The sequence below is a fragment of the Elephantulus edwardii genome, unplaced genomic scaffold (genome assembly GCF_000299155.1).
Source record: "Elephantulus edwardii isolate Elephantulus edwardi_28Jun2011 unplaced genomic scaffold, EleEdw1.0 scaffold00220, whole genome shotgun sequence".
Classification (NCBI taxonomy): Eukaryota; Metazoa; Chordata; class Mammalia; order Macroscelidea; family Macroscelididae; genus Elephantulus; species Elephantulus edwardii.
The window spans coordinates 2,323,965-2,329,567 of NW_006399970.1; positions in this window are offsets into that span (position 1 = coordinate 2,323,965).

Below are 5,603 nucleotides of genomic sequence, written 5' to 3' on the forward strand. Positions count from 1 at the left end.
TTAGGGCTGTTGTACATAGGGTTGCTATGAGTCGCAAGTGACTCGATGGCACATAATAACAACAACAACAAAAATAAAATCAGGAATTGGAGAAAAACATTTTGAAACAGAGATTTATTGGCCTGCTTATTTGTTTTATGCCTTCATTTCAGGATTCTGCTGCTCTTGTTGTTGTGTGCCATCGAGTCACTTGTGACTCATAGAAACTCTATGCACAACAGCTCTGAACCCTGTCTATCCTGAGCCAACCTTACTGGCTTTGACAGACCTACCACTACTACCCCAGTCACTGAGTCAATCCATCTCATCGAGGGTCTTCCTCTCTTGTGCTGTCCCTCCAGTCTCCCAAGTGTGATGTCCCTCCCTAAGGACATGCCCAGAGTATTCCAGATGAAGCTTCAAAATCCTTGTCTCCAAGGAACATCCCGTTTTCACCCTCTGCAGGACAAACCTATTTGTTCTCCTGGCTGTCCGTGGTATATTTAATACTCTTCTCCAGCACCACAGCTCAAAGGCATTGAGTTTCTTTCTATCATTCCTAGTCATTGTCCAGCTTTCTGACACATAGCAAGTAATTGTGAAGTCCATGATCTAAATCAGGTGCACTTTAGACCCCAGACTGACATTATTGCTCTTCAGTACTCTGGAGAGGTCCCTGAGAGCAGACTTTCCCAGTATAACTCATCTTTTGATTTCCTGGCTGCTGGTACCAAGAATGTTGATTGCTAAACCCTGCTTTATTCTGGAGTCACACTTCAGTCCTGTATATATAGTGTATTACATGTAGTAGCTGTTTGTGGGCTTCAAGCCTTCCACCTTTCTAGGAGCATGCTTTCCTTAAACACACAAATAAAATAGAATGTAGCTTCTGCAAGATTTCTAAAGCTCTCTAGGGAATCTCCCATTATTGGGGTCATCTTCCAGGCTGAATTCTGTCTCCCACTGAATTCTTTTCTCTTTCATAATCATACCTGCTTATTTGATGTCTTTCCCACCCCTCTTAGCAGAAAAGCTTGTTTTCTTCTTTAGAATTTTGCTTTCTTTCTGGATCAACCAGTATAAACTGCAAACAGCTTTAAAAATAGCAATGTTTTTCTTCCTATTATTATTGCATGTATTATAATTACATAGTGCACTGCAGTTTTTGAAACACTTCTACAACAGAACAGGTATTATTCTTATTTTAGAGGAGAGTAGAGGACGGAACTAACATTTATAGTCTGTATTTTATGAAATAGAAATCGTGCTGCCTGCTTTACATGTATTTTCTTGTTAATATGAAATCTAATTAAACACAGTTTCCCAATCTTGTGACTCAACAGCTTTGCAAGGTAGGCATTTGCTTTAGTTATCTATTGCTATTTAATGATTCATGTAAGAAGTTACCAGTGTGACAATGACAAAAATCATCTCTACTTCATTATTTCAAGCTCAAGAATCTAAGTGTGGTAAGAGAGACGTCTCTGGGTCAAAGTCACTCCTGAGTTTGCTCGTTTGCTATTGGCTTAGGCTGGAAGACTCCCCTGGGGAGGTTCTGTATCCAACCTCATGCACGTGGCTCTTGGTGGTTCCTAACTGACTGTCAGCTGGCTGGAGGTCACTCTTAGTTCTTGATATACGACCCTCTCGTTTTTAGGGAATTTTACTGCTAACTTAAAGGCCACACCTCACTGGTAGTTCAAATTCATGAGCAGTTCCACAGAAGAAAGAGACAATCTTCTCCCATGCAATAGAGGATCAGCTATGAGTTGACTAGTAGTTATAGTAGTAGCTGTTGTTATGCACCAGTGAATTGGAACCAAGTCATAGTTGACCCTCTGTGGGTTTTTAGAGACAGTATATCATATGAGTCAAGATTGTCCATATTTCTCCTGAGGAGTAGCTGGTGAATTTGAACTGTGTGTCTTTAGATTGGCAGTGCAACCCCTTACTATTAAGCCCCCAGAGCCCCCAGTAGGAGTTGTAGTTGTAACAGTTGTTGTTGATTGGCATGGAGTTGAGCATGACTCATAGTGATCCTATGAACAAAAGGCCTAGAGCCTTTTTATAAGTATTGACATTTATTTTTTAAAAATTTTTTTATTTTATTATTTTTTGAGTGTTCTGTCAAATCAGATCTGACTGATACAGGAGGAGATTGTTCCTCCTTCTCCAGCAGAGCATCTGGATTCAAAGCATGCACCTCTGAGATTGCAGTGCAGCTTTTTGCCACTAGGCCACCAGAGCTCGCCAAATATTGACATTTATCAAAGTTCATAGAGTTTCCAGAGGCATGTTGTTTAGGAAGTAGATGTCACTCTTGCTTCAAAGTAGTAATATCAGCAGTAATGGTAGTAACAGCAGTAGAAATATAAAGCAGCTCACAACATGGAAGCCAAATTTTCCCAGAATGTGTAAGCAAGCCAGTGAGCAAGAATCCAGGTTGGAAGATAGTTTCTTGGGACCTGAATCTCAAAGTGATACTACATTCTTTTGTCATATTCTGTTTGTTGGAAGAAAGTTGCAGATTCCACGCACACTCTCCCCCAGCTCCGACACACACACATGCTCACCCTCTGAGATAAGACGATTATACAAGGACATGAACACCAGGAGGGTAGGATCATTAAGGACAGTGTCGGAAATGCCTACCACAGAGCAATGACACCCAGGATAAAATCCAGACCCTTTGAGTTAGTACCAACTCATAGTGATCTTCCATCGGCTTTTGTGAAACTTTATAGGAGGAAGCTGCCCTTCCTTCTGAGCAGCCCCTTTTGTGTACTATACCACCAGGACCCTTAATTCTCATGTTATGAATGCAGAAAAAAAGGGACATTAACAGGATTGAACTACTTGATTAAGGTCTTGTTGTTGTTGTTAGGTGACACCGAGTTGACTATGCTTCGTCATTGTTATTAAGTGTCGTTGAGTCACCCGAGACTCATAGTGACACTATGTACAACAGCTCGAACCCTGCCCTGCCCTGCACCAATCTCACTGACTCCAACACACCTACCCCATTACCTTAATTACTGTGTCAATCCACCTCATCGGGATCTTCCTCTCCTGTGTTGTCTGTCCACCCTTCCAAGCATGATGTCCTTTTCCAAGGACCAGTCCCTCTTCGGCATTGTGCCCAAAGTACGTGAAATGGAGCTTCAAAATCCTAGCCTCCCAGAAGAAACTTGGTTTTACCCCCTCCTAGACAGACCTGTTTGTTCTTTTGGTGGTGCATGGTTAAACTTTTTTACTTACTTTGAGGTAAGCCAATAGATGATCTCTTTTCTCACTGTAATATTAGAATCTGTTTGTTTCTGGCTATTTCTTGTTCTAGTTCTTAGATTGTGGGGATGGCACAGAATAGGACACAGTTCAGATCTGTTGTTCACAGGGTCCCTATGAGGCTGGGTTTATGAGGAAATATGTGGCATCAGGACTGAAGGAAGACTCATCAACAACCTGAGATATGCAAACGACACAACTTTGTTTACTGAAACTGGGAAGATCATGTCAGCAATTCATTAAATATAAAACAAAACAAAGAGGTGGTCTAGTGAATTCTCTGGTTCAGTCAAGATTCCACTGTATTTTTAGCCCAAACATTCACAAATGCTAGTCTGTATTGAAGAAGCTCTTTTGGTTAGTCTGCAGCAACAGGGAAAGCCAACAAATTCAGAAGGCTGGTTTTATTTTTTTCCTCAATTTAAGCGTGTTCATTTAAAATCATTCTTCTTTATCACTATTTTTATTGTTTGTATTTGGAATATTTAAAACATATTTCTCTTGTACTTTTTTGCAACATTAGTATAGTAGTTTTCTTTTAAAGTTATTGTTCTTATTTTACAAAATAGATATTATAAAACATAGTTTTATATTTTACCTAAACCTATATAAGTCTTTGAAATTAAGTATTTAGAAGTGTCACATTGTCAGAAGGATGATGCTGGGCGTTAGTTATGCCCTTCAAATATTAAAGTTGTAAAGCACATCCAGAGCACTTACCAAAGGGATAGAGTTTTTATTTATAAAGCATAAAACAGAATATTTTCTCAATTTTCTAAAGTAAAATATCAAATTACAACATCCTGTAGAGTTACATAATACAAAGAAAGTACAAAAGATGTTTATATACCCATCATTCAGTTTCTCTTTTAAATCTACAGTATTTGTAACTTATTTATAATTACAAAAACAACATGCTGATTATAAATAAGAGACACAAATGTATAAATAATACAATGAAAAGACTCTGTAACAAAACCTCAGGATAATCTCCTTTAATATTTTTTGGTGTTTTCATTCAATTATGCATAAATATTCACATATTTATATTCCCATATGCCTGTCTTTTAACAGTTCTGAGTATAGTACAAGAAGAATTTTCTGATCTGCTTTTCCCTAACATTTTAATATAGATATTTTGATTTCCACAAAAAAATTATTAGTAAACATTAATTTGAATGGCTGCACAGTTCCTATTATTATATTAGCATTTACTTAACCAATTCCCTATTGTTGGTAGTTTGAAAGATCTCAGTTGCTTACCATTATAAATACTATAGTAGAAAAATTTTACAAGAGTATTTCATACATACTGGTGAAAAACTAAAAAGCTCAAATGGCTATCTATGGAAGAATATACTTTGGGCATACTGCTAGGAGAGATTGTTCTTTGGAGAGAGACATCATGTGTGGAAAGGTAAAGCATTGGTAAAAGAAAGGAAGATCCTCAACCAGGTGGAATGACACAGTGATTGCAACAATGGGCTTGAGTGTGTGAGAGATTGTGAAGACAGCACAGGATAAGAAAGGGTTCAGATCTGTTTTTAATAGGGTCGATATGAGTAATACTTGACTGGACAGGACCTAACAACAACAACATTGTTCTTGTATACCACTGAGTCAGAGATGACCCATAGCTGACCCTCCAGTGAGTTTTCAGAGGCAAATAATGTTATAAAAGGAGATTGCCCAACAACACTAGCAGTATAAAGAAACACAGATGATACACAAAACAACAGATGAATCAAAAAAATGTATGTTGTGTGAAAGACAAGACACAAATAAGAACCGATGATATCATTACATTTATATAAAGCTGTTGCTGTTGTTGATTGCTGTTGAGTTGAGCATGACTCATAGAGATGCCATGAACAAAAGGCCTGAAGCCCTTCTACAAGCATCGCCATTTATCAAAGTTCACAGAGTTTCTAGAGGCATGAAGTGGATGCCACTCCTGCTTTCAAACCTGCCTTAAACTTTCGAAACTGCCTTAAACACTGTCCACGATGGGTAACCATTATGGCATTTGACATCCCAATGACACAGGGTTCAGCATTACAACAACCCCAGGTTACCTCAGTACAGCATATTGACAGAAGAGTGCTGTTCCACTTAGAAGAATGTACTACAAACAACTGACTTTTAAATATAAAGGCCCTCTCCAAGGTCTTTTGATACAGTGACTCAGTATATTCTTTCCATCTTCTTTTACTACTTCCTCGATCATTTACTATTCTGCCTAAAGCATCCTTGATTATAGCAATTCAAGGTTTGAATTTGTTCTTCAGTTCCTTGAGCTTAAGAAATGCTGAACGAGTTCGGCCTTTTTGATTTTCTGA